The sequence below is a fragment of the Vombatus ursinus genome, unplaced genomic scaffold (genome assembly GCF_900497805.2).
Source record: "Vombatus ursinus unplaced genomic scaffold, bare-nosed wombat genome assembly UNPS02014909.1, whole genome shotgun sequence".
Taxonomy (NCBI): domain Eukaryota; kingdom Metazoa; phylum Chordata; class Mammalia; order Diprotodontia; family Vombatidae; genus Vombatus; species Vombatus ursinus.
In genome coordinates this window covers 15,617,800-15,638,337 of record NW_020954687.1, presented here as the reverse complement: position 1 = coordinate 15,638,337, position 20,538 = coordinate 15,617,800, and the positions used below count along the sequence as shown (strand labels likewise).

The following is a 20,538-nucleotide window of genomic DNA, read 5'->3' as shown; positions in this document are numbered from 1 at the left end:
AAATGGGGGGGTGGGATAGGATTAAGGAAAATACAGTTAATTTTTCACAACATGACTACTATGGAAGTTTTGCATAACTACACATGTATAACCTGAAAAAAAAAGAAAAAATATCAAAGTTCAACAAAACTATGTTATTTCATTAGAGGAGGAAATCACTTCTATTTGGGAGTGATAAGGAAAAGCTCTGTGGAGTAGATGGGATTTTACTTGGGTTTCAAAGGATGGATAAGAATCTTAGAAGAGCTAGGAGTAGGGAATTGATGGGTTGAGGAAGGAAAAAGGACAATTTTGGAAATGTAAATAAAATTAATAAAGGTACCTATTTAGGAATGAATAAAACAGATTAATGGAATGATGAGTAAACCAGTTTGGCCAAGAAAATAAAGATAATCTTAGAGAAGTGTATTTCAGCCTGATCTATTAGAAATCTTATCATTATAGGGGGGGAAAAGACTAATTTCTGCAAGATAGGGAACTTCTTCTACCAGATGCCTATGACTTGAGGCACTGAGAAATTAAGCATATTGCCCAGGGTCAGACAGCTGTCTTCCTTCTCCAACTCCACAAAAAATGCCATGTTTTCTCACATTAGAAATTATATATAATTGTGAAGTATACTATTACAACATTGAAAGATATATGTTAATGTCTTTCTTGAATTGAAATTGAGCATTTTGAAAAAAATAAGCTGAAAAATTAAGTCAGCATTATTTCATAACTTGGATGGCTAAAGAAAAATGATAATTTAACATTGCATAGTCATTATTAATAAGCAATCATGAAACTAAGGCTGATTTATGTGTCTGGAACTAAAAGAAACATGGAAGGTCCTAATGGAAACTATAGCATGGTTCTAAAATATAATAGCCTCTAAGGTTCCATTTTATCTAAAATCTTTAAGCTTCCTTATAAAATAGTAAATTCTATTAATGATGAAATTCAATCAAAGGCTATATGATGCCTTATTCATGAAGTTGCAAGATAAATTCATAGATCATTCAGGGGGCTTGGCATTTCCAAATCAAAGTCTAGAAATTTCAAAACCATAAGACCTTTGATCAGATTCCTGCTCTATACCTGTAAGAACTTGGGCAAAACATTACACCTCAAAGCCTGTTTCTTCAAATGATGAAATTGTACTGCATTAATCAATCAATAAACATTTATTAATTTCTTACTATGTGTCAGACACCTTGTAAAGCACTTTTAACCTGGGATCTATAAAATTATATTTTAAAATGATAAGTTTATTTCCATATAATTAACATCCTTTGTAATCTGATATATTTTAAAATATTATTCTGAGAATTTCATATGTTTTAGCACACTGCCAAAGAGGATCCATGATATACAAAAAAAGAACAAGAACCCCGATACTAAATAATGTTTAAATTCCTCTCCACCCACCTTTGAATCCAAGGGCTCTATAAGTATTCCTTTTTGGTTTCATCTTAATGGTAATCAATATCTATATGAAAATTATGATGGTATCCATTTTTGTTTTCATAGCCCATTGAATCAGAGAATTAATTATGAATGCTTCCAATAAAAAAAGAAAATAATTGTTAAATGGGATCAGACTAATGCAAATTTTATAGTTTTATTATAGCTTGAGTAGACAATGACTTTTGCAAACTTTTCTAGCCTATAAGATATATGATAATGAAATTCTTCCAATACTATGACTGTGTGTATGAATAGTATACATTTATCCCTCAATGGGAAGCTTTAAAAACATGATCATATTTGAGAAAATGATTCAAAGCCAGAAAAGTTCAAAAATGCATATTTCTTCTGGCTCACTAATACATTGCATTATTGTTTTACCAATCATATCAAGCAGAGTTTTACTAAGTTTCCAGCTGTATGCTACACATGGCCCAGACTTAAAAGATGATCATAACTTGGTTTTAATCATTTTAAATTTGTCAGTGGCTTCAATAAAGATATGAACTTACTGATATTTCCCTTCTTAGGAAATTTATGAGTTCTTTCAAATTGTTTGTTTTATGCAGAACAAAATCAGTACAGGCCACTTATCAAAAACAAAGATGAAAAGTGATTTGAATAAGGCAGCACAGATGAGGAATGGAAAATCTTACTGTGGAAAGCCAGCTGTCAAGTCTTTTGAATTTGGAAAGCAAAAAAAAAAAAATCACCCAGAGGACAAATAAATTCTGTTTATATTTCAAATTATAAAATTTTACTCTCTTCACAACCATTTAGTAGGATCCATCTATGAATAGGAAGAAGGTTTTTTTTCTTGTTTTTTTTTGTTTGTTTTTGTTTTTTCCCCTCTCCCTGCCTTAACATTGATTCCTAGAAAGGGCTAATTTATTGCAGAGAGAACAACTAAAGAAGAGATAAAATAATGAGAAAATGTTTTCAGTGATGAAGGAAATAAAACCAATCTTATGTAAAAAAAATAAAAGAATAAAGTAAAGATAATCAAATTGTCAGTGGAATTTTTTAAAAATTTGTGTTTTTCTCAGAAAAGTTAAAATCTGATATTAAGCTGATAGGTTGGCAAGTGTACTTTAAAGAAACAAAATTCTTTCTTTGCAATATATTTAGTGCTGAATATGTCTCATGTTGGAAGTAATATTTGTATTATAAAAGAATTTTTAAAATACAAGGAAGCTTTAAAGATCATTTTATCCAATCCTGTCATTTTTTGAGAAAAGAATATGAATTGTCCTTCTGTGTACATTTGCACAGATCTCAACATTACTTCAAACAAGAAAAGTTGGTCCAACTTAGATCAAAATTTTGAAGGAGCTAAAGTTTGTCTTTGGTGACCTTGGTTTCCCTGACCTCCCCCATTGATCTCTTTGATGTTTCTCCTTCTAAAGCCAAGTGTTTAATCTTTTCATGAGATCTAACTTCCCCCTCACAATAAGCTATCAGATCCTTCATTCCCACTACACTCTAAATGGCTGACCACTTAAAATATTACTTCCCTATGTGCTTAAACAGAGATCAGAGCCATAAGCTAAAATAATGAAACCACACAAGTTGTAACGTCTTGCCTGAGCCAAAGACAATGGAGTAGGGAAGATCTATTGGGGTAGGTGAAAAAAAAAAAACTCTTCCAGTATCACTGAAATTGTATCAGATAAAAGATTGTCCATGATCTTTATAGGTAAGGCAGCCCTTTATCAAAGTATAATTTTCAAAGTACAGAAACATTCTTTTAAAAAATTTATTATGATTTATCAACAATCACTTCCACATGCTTTTCAGTTTAAAATTTTTCTCCCCCTTCCTCCCTACCACCTTCTCCAAGACAGTGCACAAATACATTCCTATTAAACATATTTTCACATTAGTGATGTTGTAAGTACAAAAACATTCTTGAAAACGTGTTTTGTTTTGTTTTGTTCTAACTTGAAATCTTAATGAAAACAAAAGGAGAGAAGAAGATGACTGGTGTATCTCTTTTTTTGTTGTTTTTAATCCTTACCTCCATAGATGACACATTTTTGGAGCCTTTCTACTCAATGATATACTCATTTGAGGTAGGAAAAAGCTATAGTAAAGAGTACAAATAACTGATCGTAAAAAATTCACAATGTGAAACAGTCAAAAGGTTGCTTCTTGCACCATGATGTAGAATTGGATATAATAATGTTAGGAAATCAAACTTCCCAACTCACACTATTTTGATGAATAGTTAAGTAAAACAATGGATTTGGGAGTGGGTAAGTGACATAAATGTCAGTAGAATTACTCCCCATTAAATTTTGTAATTTAGTTTGATTATCCTTTGACTATTATCAGTCTTGGAAATGAGGTTGGTTGCTTATTCAAAATTAAGCATTCTGCTTTTAAGCAGTCATAAATGAAAGTGTTGTATTCTGAAAAGAAACCATTTAAGAATGACTTATCTGAATTTTAAAGTTCAACAAGTTTTTTTTTTCTTTTGCAGTTGATTCCCAATCTTTTGTAAGAATAGAGTGAAGCTATCCTTAAGGCAAAGGGGAACAGTTTAGGTACCATGAATTTCTAGAATTCCTCTTTAGGTGCTTTTGAGATTTATACTATGGGACTGTGTATATACACAATAGAACTGGCAATATTTACTTGTCACAAAAACCTTGGACAGGCAGAATGTCAGACATCTTTTGATGTGTTCATCTAGGATAAGATTGTCAAATAACAAAGAAATGAGAATGTTACAGACCAACACAATTAGAAAGCAAGCTCTCTCATATTGAGAAGCATTTGTTTAAATCTCTAATTCAATGAAATCGTTTCCTTTACCTAAAACATGTGTTGCTTTGAGGCGTACTTTTGGTTTGTTCTATTTTTTTGTTTGGTTTTTTTTTGGTGTGTGTGTGTGTGTGCACGCGCGTGTGCGCACATAAGAAGGAATATGGATCCAAATCAATGTAGGTAACTCCTGGTAAGAAAAGTTTCCCCTCATAGTGATCAGTGATGTGACTTGGTGACATGGCCAGTTTGTGTCGGCAAGATGTGAACCTCAGGCCAACTGCCTGCAAAGTTGATGCTCTACCACATATGCCAGGTTGCAAGGCAGCATTTACAAAAAAGGCATTAAAGAAACCATGGGAAAATTTCTGTCTTTCACTTCAACATTCTATTATTATCCATTCCCAAACCCAACAGACCATGATTCATTCCATACTACCATCAACCAGGACATCAGGATCCATATAATGTAGAAATCTGCTCTGAAGATGCATCAGCCACGCACCTACCCACATGACTCCATAGTTGCCTGCATTTTGCTCAGGACATAATATTCAAAGCAATACTGTCATTGTCAATGGAAACGATTTGACAATTTACCAGGCTAGGGCTCAACTTACAATCCTTGTGATTACCCAGATCAAAGCTCCCTTTTTTTGGATATTAGGATCTCTGTGCTATATCTCTGCCCCCATTCCCACCCTCAAATAATAATATAAGCTCCTTGAAGGCAGGGAAAACCTCACTCTTTTATTTGTATCCTCAATACCTGGCATGGAGATTGATTCATAGTGGGCACTTTAAAAGGCTGACTGATTGATTCACAGTATTAATGAAGATGGCTTTTCAACCTCCTACCCCTCTTGATCATGTGTTCTGAGATTCATTATATACTGTTAATGATGAATTATTTACTAGTTTGTATTAGTCAAATTAATGTTCTAATGAATAGAGTTCTAAACTTCGGGTAAGGAATACTAGGTTTCAAATCCTGCTTTAAACATTTAGTAGCTGTATGATCTTAGCCAGCTCATTTAACTACTTTGAACCTGTTTACACATTTGTAAAATGGGTATTTAATACCTCCCATCTCACAAGACTGTTATAGGTACCAATTGAGATAACACATATAAAACACTTTGCAAACTTTAAAGAAGTATATTCATATGAGTTATTATTATTAGTGCTGAAAATCAAAATTCCACTGTTAGATTTGAAATTGATATCACCAACAATTTCCAGATTGACTTGAACATGGTATGAGCTTAAAAGTTATTTGTTGTATTGAATTGAAATATCACCTTTGGGGAAAAAATCATTTTTTTATTTTTTTAATTATTTATTTTTAGTTTTCAACATTCACTTCTGTAAGATTTTGAGTTTTAAATTTTGTCCCCCTTCCCCCTCCCGACTGCATACAATCTGATATAGGCTCTACATATACATTCATGTTAAGCATATTTTCTCATTAGTCATGATGTAAGGAACAATTAAAACTGATGGGAGGAATCACAAGAATGAAGCAATAAGACAAAACAACAAAGGAAAAGGGGAGCAAATAGTATGCTTCCAACTGCATTCAGACTCCAAATTTTTTCCATGGGTGTGGAGGAAAAAGTCAATTTAAACAACATTTTTGAACTACTGATAAAATAGTAATTTATAAAATATGTCACCATGTTTAGTAGTGCACAATCTAGAACTATGATCCATCATGCTAGGTAGCACATTGTAGAGAACGTTGAACCTAGAATCAAGATGACTTCAGTTTGAATCTGTTTTTGGACTTTTATTAATTGTGTGACCACAAGCAAATCACTTAATCTCTGTCAGCTTCATTCTCCTCATCTCTAAAATGGAGATAATAATAGCACCTACTTCACAGGATTGTCTTAAGGATCAAATGGGATAATACTGGTAAAGCACTTTGCAAACATTAAAGCACTCCACAAATAGTTTTTATTGCCAATATTATGTGATTTTATGATTCTTAATCCAAGATTAGACTATGATCATTTTAAACACAGTTTTTGGCATTAAAGTGGTTCCTCTACTATTTCCTCTTTTTAAGCAAAAATGGGTAGTTTGAATTTTAACATTTTTTACCTACTAGTTTTCAAGTAAAAATAGTAATTGAAAATTGGATCTTACCATTGAGAGTCATTTCAAAAGTAGTTCCTTTTCTTAAAAGATTTATTTGTTTTGAAAAATCAATGGTGACTATTCAATGATCTTAAATTTTCAGTCTTCAAAGATCAGCACATTTTTTTTTCATTCAACAATAGTTTCTTAGAACTGATCTCTGAGGTAAACTTACGTGGAAGAGCTTTCTTTAGGATGCAAGAATAAAACCTAAATTGAAGCAAGTCATGTGAAATTTCAAGTAACTCCTTTGAGGGACTGATAAAGTTGGAACTTAAAAGGATTTAAAAAAAACCCTACATATTATTTCTTTACTGTGTTCCATTACGACTTGGATATTCTTTCTTGTGAGTTGTTTTTCTCAAATTATGTTTTGTTTTTCAAATGCAACTTGTGCTAACATTTGAATCAAACTTAAGTAATGTATGCAGTCTGCATTGTTAAAAATAAATATGTGAGGAGGGGGCGGCTAGGTGGCACTGTGGATAGAGCACTGGCCCTGGAGTCAGGAGGACCTGAGTTCAAATCTAGTGTCAGACACATAACACTCACTAACTGTGTGACTCTGGGCAAGTCACTTAACCCCAATTGCCAATATATACATACACACACACACACATATGTGTGTGTGTGTGTGTGTGTGTGGAGTCCAATGTCCCCCCCCACCACCCCTACCCCCCACCTGCCACCTTAGCATTTTAGGGCTAGAAACAGGGGAAAAAAAAAACTTTTTAACAGGCATGAAATTGGCACAGTAGCTAGAACCCTGGGCATTGAATAAGGAAAATATCAGTTCAAACATAGCTTCAATCACTTTACTAGCTATGTGACCCCAGGTAAGACACTTTACCTTTGTTTACCCCACTTTCCTCATCTGTAAAATGGGGAAAAAATCATGCCACCTATTTCCCAAGGTTGTTAGAGGTTCAAATGAAATAATATTCATAAAGCACTCTGTAAAAAGTGACTGGCATATAGTAGTAAGGAATACTTGTTTTAGTCCCTCCTATAAGCTGGTCCATATATTCCTATGTTCTTAGATAGTATGTCATTTCAATCAAAGGGGATAATCTTTGTGGTGTGAAGATTCCTTAAATAATATATTAATGACTATGTTTTACTTCTCAACATTTATTGCACTGGATTTTTCATAGAACTTAGATGACCACAATATTTATAAAGGTAAGGCTTCTAAGGGATAAGGAAAGACATAAAGATGGAATATGGAATGTCATATCTGAGACACAGCAAATAGGCCAGTTTGACTAGAATGTGAGAATGTATTAGCCTTCTCTTCTCAAAGAGAGATGAGTCAGACAACCCATTAAAAAAGGACATTATATTCAAGAGGAAGATTAGAAGCTAAAAGAAGAGTGAACCTGACATTTTTTGAGAAGCCTATAAAAGCTGAAGAGGTGAGATGGGGCCTTAAGAGATGAGAAGAGCTATAATGGGCAAGCCATCTACAATTTGAAACTGTGATAAGGCAACCAGGAAACTCAGGGAAATGTCAGGTAATCCTTCTGTGGAAAGACAAATAGGGAAAGCCCCTTTCTCCCAGAAGCCCTCTCCAAATTTTACCAATATGCCACACCAAAAGATTTACATTTTGTTTTAGCAGCAGGATATTCTGTCATGCGGTCCAAAGTAGAATAGATTTTCTGGATATTTTTCACGGTGAGTAGATGACTGTATTTTCTCTATGCTCTCCTTGTCATCGGCCCAAGAACAATAAAACTACTAACCTTCAATTTGACCTTAATTAACATAACACTGATGATAATAATATATGACAATAATATGATCTTAATCGATCATCATCATAGCAATAATACTGAAATTTACATAGCATTTTGCAAAGCACTCTTATCTTATTTGCACAGATTATCTTACTTGAGCCTCATAAAAGTTCTGTGGAACACACACACACATATATACATACACACACACACACACACACATATATATATATATACACACACATATATATGTACAATTATACTAATAATCATAGTAAGTTGTATAAGCCAACGATATCTAACTCCAAGCTAACTTCAAGTTCTTTTCCAGGATCATGCTCAAAGTTCTATACAAGTTTTGACTGAAATAATTCTAAAACCAAGCCTGAAACAGGCTCCTGTACTTCTATGTGGTAATAGGAATTCTCATGTAAAAGACAAAATACCTGGGTTAGTCTCTATGGAAGTTGTCAGAGGCATTCTAATGCCAGGGCTCTCTTAATCTGGGTTCCATATTAGGACAAGATGAGACACTCATAAGTCACTGAACAGTTAGCTTAAAGTTTTACTTTGCCCTAACAAAGCAAAGACATGCCTAACGATATAGTGGCCTTAGCTTCAATAGAGGTACCCCTCTTATCCCCAAAGGGAAAAATGTAGTGAAAGACATGGTGAACAGTGTGGTTTTCAGAAATCCAACAGTCTGCCTGTGTCTGAGAGGTACTTTTTAATGCCTTTAGGTGACCTGGAAGCTGCATGTGCTGGAGCCAAGACATAGCTTTGTCTCCTTTTAGGGAAAGCCAGTCCTCAAGGACTACCAAATGAGGAATGGTCTTATTGTTCCAGTATTGGGAGAGGGGTAAAATACCGCATCAGGAAAACCCTGGTCAGTCATAAACTGCTTTTTTAAAATGGTCTTTTTAATTAGTTTTTAATTAATTCAACTAAGCCTACAAACTGTAAGTTGTAGAACTAATTTAACTTCCAATCTAACTTCTGACCTCATCATTTATTAAATTGTTCTCTCCAAATTTACCAATAACCTCTTAATTGCCAAATCCATTGACTTTTATCAGTCTTCATTCTTTTCATTCTCCCTACAGGTTTTAAGCCTGCTAACTACCCTTCATCTCCTCTCCTCTCCTCTCTCTCTTCCTTCTTCTATCCCCATTCTTCCTCCCTTAATTCCAGTCCTACACTACCTACATAATTTTTGAACTAGATATTCTGAAGATAACTCAACCTCATTATGCCAAAGACCGAACTCACAGTTTCATCACTCAAGACAGAACAATCCCAGAGTCATTCTCAATTCCCTACTTCGCCTCATTCCTACAACCCATCTGGCTGCCCAGCCTTTCTGATTCTGTCTTCACAACATTTCTCACAACAGTTCCTTTCTCTCCACTTATAAAGCCACTAGCCCAGTTCAGGTCTTCATGACATCTTTCCTAGGCTATTCTAAATTGTTTTCTCTGCCTCAAGTATCTCTCTTCTCCAATATATCTTTCACATAGCTGCCAAAATGATATTCCTGAAATGCAAGTCACACCACATCACTGTCCTACCCACCATCTCTCTGTGGCATCAGATGCTCCCATGGAAGGGATTATATATCAGGGTTAGAACATATGGTGGTTCCCTATTGCCTCAAGGAATAAATATATATACTCCTCTGTTTGCCACTGAAACCTCTACAGAACCTAATTCAAGCCTATTTTTCCAGACTTGTCTATTAAATTTATCTCTCTTCAGTCTTTCTTTGATACATTCAAAAAGATACTGTCAAATGACATTCTATCTTGCATATCTGTGCCTTTGCAAAAGATACTTCCCCCACACATCACTATGCCTTACAGTTCCTTATAACCTCTACCTCTTAAAATCTCTGGCTTCTTTATCATCTCAGCTGCTATAGTTTTCTCCCAAAATTGCCTTGAATTTATTTTGCATGTGTTTTGTATTACTTATATTCAGACTCATAGTTCCCCTAATACAATACAATTTCCTCAAGAGAAGTGATGGTTTCATTTTTGTTTTTATATCTCTAGCACTTTAAACAGTGTTTTTCACATAATAATTAAAATTATTGTTTGTTAAACAATTGAAAACTTACCCTAACCACATTATATCTTCCCTAATAGGTAAAGTAGGGAGCATCCCAATTTACAGTTTTTCTCGGAGTTAGAGAGTTCTGACCATCAGTATATGCTACCAATAAGCAGCCAAATATATGCTTTACAGTTGACATAGCATGACATAATAAAAAGATCATAGAATTAAATGTCAAAGGACCCAGGTTTTATTCTCAGTTCTACAACTAACTATAGCTGTATGACTACAGCAAAATCAGTTAATCTCACTGGGTGAGAGTTTTTTAATCAATAAAATCAAGAGTTTGGACCAGATCTTCTTTAAGATACTAAAATATCATCTGTCTTAATTTCCAAGATCTGTAATAGGGAAAATAACTTCAGCTTCCCAACCAATCTAAGTAGGTTGTATAGAACCATATGTGTGTTTATGGAGCTTTTTGATATCCATTCAGAAAGTGGTAAATAAATTCAAAGTATGATCACTTTTGTTATTTCTGTTGTTCCTTGTCCTGCTGAGATAATCTGAGTATAAAGCTTTCATTCACATCAAAGGGAGATGTGTGTTTGAATAAACTCATGGGGCACACCACAAGAAAAAAAATCAATCGTTTATTTGACAAAAACAACATTCAGACAATGGACATTATAATCAGATGATAAACAAACCCAAAACCCAATTTTCAGACTCTATATATCATTTTTTAACAACTAAATTATTTCTCTAGGCACTTGTTGCTTTTCAATATCCCTAAAATGTTTCATGCCTAAATAATGAATACTATTTTCTCCAATAGAAAAGAACAATGGAAAACTAATAAATTAACCTACCATTTACATTTCCATTGGCAATGTTTTTTATGGAAAACATTTAATCACAAAGACATTTTAATTTTATATCTCTTTCTTTGTATTTACAAGACATGGATAAGAATCAAACAGGGAAGAACAGACAAATATTTTGTAATCTGTAGTTCTGAAAGAAGTATTCATATTGATAACACTGCAAGTTCCTCAATGGAAATAATTCAGTATATATTTGTTAACAGTGTTGTTACATTTCCAATCAAGGAAATAAACAAACATTTAATGAGACCAACATTGTGCCCGGCATTAAAGAGGAAAAAGAAGAATTATAAGTCATGGTCCCTGACCAAAAACAAAAACAAAAACATAATCCAATTGGGAAGATAAAACTAACAAACCAACTAACTAAATACATATATACACATATATATATATATATACACACATACATATATATACATATATACACACATATATAATCACAAAATAAATCGAGTATATATATACATATGTATGTATATATACTCAAATGATTAGTTTTGATATATACTCCAACTGTGCAGATCACAATTCCATCCTGTGTGACCCAGCTCCATGTTTTCCCATAAATCTTTACATCCATTGCACTAGAGACCTTCCTCTCTTTTTCCTAACATCTCAAGGATACTAGTGGAACACTCTGTATATCCATTTGTATCATTAGTCTGTGTCACATGGCTATTTATCTTTCTGCCTCGTATTTCCCTTATTTTATATTTCATTACTACTCTTTAGAGTTCCTCAATGGCTCTCTTTTTCTTTTGCAGTTTATCCACATCTACCGTAGGCTACTCCATTTTCCACCATGTGATGTTCATTTTATTTTCTCAGATATGATAATATTTATTCCATGTCTTGCAACATTCTTAGAAAATTCCTATTAAAAATAATCTTTTGTTTCTGGGAACCAGTGGATGTTGTTAAAGGAATTTTGTAAATTCATTAAGTCAACTGAGACAGCTAGTCAATTAGGGACCCAATTTAACTATCCAATTGTATTGTCTGTCTCACATAATGTGATAAATAAGCTCAAGAGTCCTGCTTCAAAACCTTATAATGTCATGGAGGTGACTCTGAATTGTCAAAGGCTATGCCAGCAAATCCAAGGTTCTGGTAGATTTTGCCATGCTCAAAAGGCTTTCAATAAGGCTCTAAAAGCAGGAAGAATAGGTTTTCCAAGAACCTGACTATGTAAGGAGAGGCCAAAAAGCTAGTCATTTAGTGATGAATTCTTTGGTGATGGCAGCACATAAAACAAAACCAAAATATGAGAAAAAATTAGGGAACAATTATATGCAAAAGACTTTATTGGCTACTGAAATCAGAGAACGCTTCATGGGCATTATGAAAAAATTATGTTTTACCTGAAGTACAACCAAAAAAATGGGTCATGAATTTAACTTAAACATAACCAGAAAAACAGAATTGAAAGTCTGGTCTATTTTACCAATCAATGGCCAATTTTAAAAGTCATAAATATTAAATAATCTATACTTCTGGGAGTGAAGCCAAGATGGTGGAGTAGAGAAGCACTCAGTCAAGTTCTCCCAACATTCCCCTCCAAAAAAAACTTTAAAAATAACACCTCAAATTGAATTCCATAGTGGTAGAGGTAAGAAGAATGGGTCAGAGTGAGACATTCTTCCAGCCTAAGGCAAAATAGGAGGTCAGAAAGAGAGATCTGTTACAGTGGAGGAGGCTGACCACAAGGACAAAACACTAGTGGTGGAACTAGGTGGTGGTGACAGAGGCAGCAGCAATTTCAGGAGCTCTCAAGCCACAGACAGTAAGGGGACCTGGCAAATGGTTAGAAAGAGATTACAGGGACTCACTATGCACCACATCTCAGGCCACTCCACTTTACATCCACTGTCCCATGGTAAAGAGACCTGCATCACCATTTCAGAACGGCCAACAGGGGTCCTGATTATGGACTGAGCCAGGAGGTACAGCAGAAAATTAAGGAGCATTGTGATGCTGACCTGGAGCAGATACTCATTCAGTGAATTGCCACAGGAATGTCAGGAGGCCCCAGCCTGAGCAAGAGAATTTCCAAAACTGGCTCAAGGATGGCTTAAGGATGGTACTATTTGAGCCCATCAATGGATTATACACTGAAGGCCAGGGCCTAGTAAAGAAGATCCAGGATTCAGGCATGGCGTTCAAACAGATGGAACAGATTTCTCAGTTCCTGCAGGCAGCAGAGTGCTATGGCATCAACGTCACTGATATCTTCCTAACTGTGGACCTCTGGAAAGGAAAGAATATGGCCTGAGTGTTGCAGACACTGATGAACCTTGGTGGGCTGTCAGCGACTTGGGGTAGTGGGTTCTTCTTTGGAGATCTTAACTAATTCCCTAAGAAGTCCAAGGAAAATCCCTGAAACTTCACCCATGGCCAACTGTAGGAGGGCAAGAATGTCATTGGGCTGCAAATGGGCACCAGTCATGAGGCATCTCAGGCAGGCATGACTGGTTATGGGATACCAAGTCAGATCCTCTTATCATCAACTCTTCCTTACCCTCCCTTGAATGGTTAATACATTCCCAGTGGTAACATTCCCAGGAAACCAGCAGAACTCTCAAGTCCCTTCTGTTCCCAACTTTTCCTCTTCTCTCCTATTCCCTATCCATTGGTGGTACTGCTTCTCCTGTTGTGCCTACATGTGTTGAGCCAGTGCCTTTTCACCTTGAACTTGCTGTAACACACTCCTTGTCCCCCAAATAGCAAAACTGGACCAACTGCCCCATCCTTCCATCTTCTGGAGCAAATCTGTAGGGTACTTGACCCATTCAACACTCCCTTTCATTCTCTTACCCTGACTTGTCCTTTTATTGGGGAATTTGCACCCTTATATCCATTCTTTAGGCCAGGGTTTAGGGCACTGCCTTGAAAGCAACTGAATATGGGATCAATTTCTCTTCCACAAGGTTGTTCTTCCTGCTTTCCCCAACCCCAGCCATGCTACTGTGGGGACTTAATTTATAGGGAGGGGAAATGTGGTATCTGCTGACCTAACCTCAGTTGGACTTTGAAAGCCACACATCTGGGTAGGCCTCTCCTTGGCAGGGGCCTCTTTTTCCCTTCATCCCTCCCTTCTTGGCATTCTCTTCCACCTTTTCTCCACTTTACCCAGTAGCCTGAGACAAGGTTGGAGGCTGGAGGGGATATCCAGGGAGGTGGGTTGACCTTGCTTTTTCCTTTCTCCTCCCTCCTTCCCTGTTCCTAAAAAGACCTGCCCAAAGTCTAAGGCTTGAGGAATGTAAGTTTGCTGATCTGAATAAAGATTCCCAGTCTTTGTCCAAAAAAGAAAAAAAGAAAAAGAAAAAAGATTACAGGATACCACTTTGCTACACCAGCTGCAGAACTAGATGCTCTTAGGCAACCCCACTGTCTAAACTCATTTCTGGGTCATAGTTCAAGGACAGAGAGGAACACTTCAGAGCAAGAGGGAGTAGGAGCACTGAGGAGCACCTGTTGTAAAGTCAACTGTTAATATTTATTTCTGGACCATCATTTAAGAGTGAAGAGGAGCACTTTTTTTTTAGGCAATGGGGTTAAGTGACTTGCCCAGGGTCACACAGCTAGTAAGTGTTATGTGCATGAGGCCAGATTTGAACTCAGGACCTCCTGACTTCAGGGCGGGTTCTCTATCCACTGCGCCATCTAGCTGCCCCACTGAGGGGCACTTTTGATCAAGGCAGTAGAAACCCTGAGGAGCAATAACAGTTCTGACCCCAAAAGATCAGGGGAAAAGTGCTTTTTTCTGGTACCAAGGAAGTAGGAGACCTGAGGAACAGTACTGACTTCAGTCGAAGAGTTCAGAAGCCCTTCCTGGTTAAGGATGTGAGAAAACACCAAGACAGCATAGACCACACCTCTTTCCAAATCATGCCACCCAGAAAACACCAACAATTTCTCAAACCCCAGAACTAACACTGAAAACAACAGCATGAAAAGACTGAAGCTTGAAACAGTGTCCCTCCACCTTCTCTCCCCTCTAAATCAGGAACAGGGCTCAACATTAACATAAAGTGCCAAATCAAGAAACCGGGTACAAAAATAAACAAACAACAACAACAAAAAAGGACCTGCCCCCAAAAAGCTACTATAGTGACAGGGAAGATCAAGATAAAATCTCAGAATAAGACAATGAAGTCAAAACAGCTACAAATAAAATTTCAAAGAAAAATGTGAATTAGACATAAGCCCAATAAAATTTCCTAGAAGAGCTTGAAAATTATTTTCACAATCAGAGAATTAGAGGGAAAATTAGATAAAGAAATGAAATCAAATGAAGAAAATTATGAAAATACAATTAAATGGCATTAAAAGAGACAAAAAAATACTGAAGAAAATAACAACTGAAAAATAGAATGAGGGGGTGTGGAGCCAAGATCACATAGTGAAAACAATAACTTTCTTGAGCTCTTCCCCAAACCCCTCTAAATACCTGTAAAAATAAAGGCTCTAAACAAATTCTAAAGCAGCAGAACTCACAAAAATACAAAGTGAAACAAATTTCCAGCCCAAGAAAACCTGGATGGTTGATTAGAAAGGTACATCACACCAGGTGGGGAGAGGAGAGCAGTTTGGCATGGGTGCACAGGCAAGGCAAGCCTCAGCAAACCTAAAAAATAGAGGGCCTTAGAGGACTGAATCAAGGGCAGCTGTGGCATTTTCCAGACTTCTCAACACATGAATGCCAAAGACAACTTAGAAGATCAGTAGGGAAAGTCTGTGTCTGCAGAGAGAGAGAAGCACAGTCCCAGCCCCAGTTCCTGAGCATGGCCGTGGGGTGAAGGCTGCCTTGAGAGCTTCTGGCCCACAGACTGAGGGGAAATCAAGTGGCTGATCAGAGGAGGATGGCAGGGTTCTCTCTGCTGGTGCAGGATTCTCTTTCTTTGCCCATGCTTGGATCAGGGGCATGGGTCTGGGTGGTGGTCCTGGGACAAAGAGGAGCACTGGCATGGTGGAGCTTGTAGTGGTGGTGGAGAGGAAATAATCCTCACAGTTACAAGGTAGAAAAGAGTGCTTGTGGTCACTCATAGACCAGAGCACAGGCCAGGAAAGGAGTAAACACCTCACCCTTGATCATACCACCTTTGAAGAACTGAAAATTTACAGGTCCCTAGAAGTATCTCAGAAAACAGCTGCACAAAAGCCCTGAAGCTTGAGACAGTGCATTCTTCACACTGGAAGCAGACCCCAACCTTAACAAAGAGTTTATAACTCAAGTAATTGGATGAGATCATGAGCAAGCAGCACAAAAAGAATCTTACTTTGGTGACAAAGAAGATCAAAATATACAACCAGAAGAAGAAAACAAAGTCAAAGCTCCTACATCCAAATCCTCCAAGAAAAATAGAAATCAGTCCCAGGCCTTGGAAGAGCTCATAAAGGATTTTGAGAAGTAAGAGAAGTAGAGGAAAAACTGGGAAGAGAAATGAGAGTAATGCAAGAAAATCATGAAAAAGTAGTAAACAGCTTGCTAAAGGAAACCCCCAAAAATACTGAGGAAAATAATACCTTAAAAAATAGCCTACCCAAATGGCAAAAGAGGTCCAAAAAGCCCATGAGGAGAAGAATGCCTTAAAAAGCAAAATTGGCCAAATGGAAAAGGAAGTCCAAAAGCTTATTGAAGAAAATACTTCCTTAAAAATTAGAATGGAGCAATTGGAAGCTAGTGTCTTTATGAAAAATGAAGACACTGTAAAACAAATCCAAAAGAATGAAAAAATAGAAAACAATGTGAAATATCTCATTGGAAAAACAACTTTCCTGGAAAGTAGATCCAGGAGAGATAATTTAAAAATTATTGGACTATATGAAAGCTGTGATTAAAAAAAAGAGGCTAGACATCATCTTTCAAGAAATTATCAAGGAAAATTGCCCTGATATTCTAGAACCAGAGGGCAAAATAAAAATTGAAAGAATCCACCAATCACTTCCTGAAAGAAATCTCCAAAGGAAAACTCCTAGGAATATTGTAGCCAAATTCCAGAGTTCCCAGGTCAAGGAGAAAATATTGCAAGCAGCCCGAAAGAAACAATTCAAGTATTGTGGAAACACAATCAGGATAACACAAGATTTAGTAGCTTCTACATTAAGGGACTGCAGGACTTGGAATATAATATTCTGGAGGGCAAAGGATATAGAATTACAACCAAGAATGACCTACCCAGCAAAACTGAGTATAATCCTTCAGGGGAAAAAATGGATATTCAGTGAAATAGAGGACTTTCCAGCCTTCTTAATGAAAAGACCAGAGCTGAATAGAAAATTTGACTTTCAAATACAAGACTCAAATGAAACATGAAGAGGTAAACAGGAAAGAGAAATCATAAGAGACTTATTAAGGTTGAACTGTTTATATTCTGCATGGAAAGATGATATTTGTAACTCATGAGTCCTTTGTCAGTATTAGAGTAGTTAGAAGGAAAAAAATTATACGTATGTATAGATAGATAGATAGATAGATAGATAGATAGATAGATAGATAGAAAGATAGACAGACAGACAGACAGACAGACCGACATATAGATAGATACATAGAGGGCCCAGGGTGAGTTGAAGATGAAGGGTGATATCTAGAGAATAAAATTAATGGGTGAGAGAGGATTATACGGGGAGAAGGAGAAAGGGAGAGGTAGAATGGGGTAAATTATCTCATATAAAACAGATAAGAAAAAGGTTTTTACAGTGAAGAGGAAATGGGGGAAGGAGAGAGGGAATGAATGAATTTTATTCTCATCAGATTTGGCTTAAGAAGAGAATAACATACACACTCAATTGGGTATGGAAATCTATCTTACCCTACAGGAAAATAGGAGGGGAAGGGAATAAGAGAGGAGGAGGATGATAGAAGGGAGGGCAGATTGGGGGAGGGGATAATCAGAAGCAAACACTTCTGAGGAGTGACAGGGTCAAAAGAGAGAATAGAATAAATGGGGGGTGGGATAGGATGAAGGGAAATACACTTAGTTTTTCACAACATGACTACTGTGGAAGTGTTTTGCATGACTACACATGTATAACCTGTATGGAGTTGCTTGACTTCTCAATCAGGGTGGGTGGGGAGAGAGGAAGGGAGAAAATTTGGAACCCAAAGTTTTAAAAACAAAAGTTGAAAAAAGGCTTAGATTCTTATAATCTAGCCACTGCTCTGATTCTTAAAATCTAGCCACTGCTGGGATTCTTATAATCTAGCCACTGCTTACCCAGGTTTCAGACTCCTTAAGAGTCTGCCAAATATGATGGATGTTCTAATAAACCTTGTCTTTGACTGAAAAAAAAAAGTAAAAAAAAATGTTTTCACATGCTACTGGGAAATAAGATATACAGGAAATGGGGTATAGAAATCAACCTGTCCTACAGGAAAATTGAAGGGGAAGGGAATAAGAGAAATGGGGGGAGAGATAGAAGGGAGGGCAGATTAGGGGAAGGGGTATTCAGAATGCATGCCATCTTGGGGGAGGGACAAGATGGGGAGAAAATTTGGAACTCAAATTCTTGTGGAAGTGAATGTTGAAAACTAAAAAGTTAATTAATTAATTTTTAAAAAGACAGTGGGCCAAATGTAAGAACAGGAACAAAAATTCACTGATAAAAATAACTCCTTAAAAATTAAAACTGGACAAATTGGTAAAATTTCACTAAAAAAAAAATTCCTTAAGAATAAGAATTTTGAAGTTGAAGCTAATGACTCCATAAGACATTTAGAAATAATAAAACAAAGTAAAAAAGAAATGAAAAAATAGAAGAAAATGTAAATAGTAAATATTTATTTATATAATTATATGATTTATTTATATAATATAAAATAATTTTATTATATTTATTATAATTGATATAAAAATAATAAATAGCAACTGACCTGGAAATAAATAAAAAAGAGATAATTTAAGAATTACTAGATTCCTTGAAAGCCATGATCAAAGAAAGAACATAGACATCATATTTCAAGAAATTATCAAGAAAAAGTGCCCCAACATCCTAGAATCAGAGGGAAAAATCGACATTGAAAAAAATTCACCAATTAAAACCTGAAAAAGACCCCAAAATGAAAATTTCCATGAGCTGACAAATTCCAGAACTACCAGGTCAAAGAGAAAATACTTCAAGAAGCACAAAAATAAAACATTAAAATACCGTAGAGCCAAACTCAGTATAACGTAAGATTTAAAACTCATTAAAGGAGGAGAGGACATGGAATACACAATACTGGGAGGCAAAAGAGCTGGAATTACAACCAAGAATAACCTATCCAACAAAACTGAATATAATCCTTCCAAGAAAAAAATAAGTACTTAATGAAATAAAGGATTTTCAAGCATCCCTGATAAAAAGACCAAAGCTGAATAGAAAATTTGACTTTTAAATACATGACCCAAGAGAAGCATAAAATGGACAACCTGAAAGAGAAATCATAAGGGATGCAATAAGGTTAAACTGTTTACCTTTCTATATGGGAATATGACACATATATCTTCAATGAACTTTATCATTTAGGTCAGTTAAGACTCTACATAGAAAGATGGTGTGAGAGTGAGTCAGTTATGTCGGAAAGAAGTAAACAAAAAAAAATGGATAGGTGAGAAAGAGAAATGTCAAAATTGGGGCAGCTAGATGGCGCAGTGGATAGAGAACCCGCCCTGAAGTCAGGAGGGTCTGAGTTCAAATCCGGCCTCAGACCAAACACTTGACACTTACTAGCTGTGTGACCCTGGGCAAGTCACTTAACCCCAATTGCCTAAAAAAAAATGGATAAATGATTTAGACATAAAGGGTGATATCATAAGTAAATTAGAGAAGCATGAAAAATATATCTGTTAGGTCTATGGATAAGAAAAGAGTTTATGTCCAAAAAAAAGAGATAGAAGGGATTATGGAAAGTAAACTATATAATTTTTATTACGTGAAATTTAAAAACAAAGTTTGCATAAATAAAACTAACATAATCAAAATGAAAATGAAAAGAGGAAACTGGGAAAAAATTGCAACAAGTTTCTCTGATAAAGGCTTCATTTCTCAAATGTAGAGGGAACTCAGCCAAATTTAGGGCAGCTAGTTATAGTAGAGTGCCTGGGCTGGAGTCAGAAAGAGACATCTTTCTCAGTTCAAATGTGACCTCAGACACTTACTAGCTGTGTGACCCTGGACAAGTCACTTTGCCTAGTTTGCCTCAGTTTCCTCATTGGTAAAATAAGCTGGAGAAGGAAATGGTAAACCGCTCCAGTATCTGTGCTAAGAAAATCCCAAAAGGAGACTCAAAGAGTTGGACATGAATGAAAACAACTGAACAACAACAAAAATAGCAAGAGTCAAATTTATAAAAATAATATAAATATATATTATAATAAAAAAATTGAAGGAATAAAAAAGGCAATGAGGAAAGGACTAATATAATAAATATATATAAATATACATAAATAAATATATATTTATAAAATAAGAGCCATTTCCCAGTTGATAAATGATCAAAGGATATGACCAGGCAGTTT

General features: G+C 35.8%; 1 protein-coding gene and 1 pseudogene across 2 annotated transcripts in view; one reads left to right on the top strand and one right to left on the bottom strand.

The window, feature by feature from the left end:
• BRINP3 (BMP/retinoic acid inducible neural specific 3) overlaps window positions 1-20,538 on the bottom strand; it is a 491,613-nt gene that overhangs the window by 340,623 nt on the left and 130,452 nt on the right. The gene's annotated exons all lie outside the window — the stretch shown is intronic.
• On the top strand, window positions 10,431-13,574 carry LOC114029050 (annotated as a pseudogene).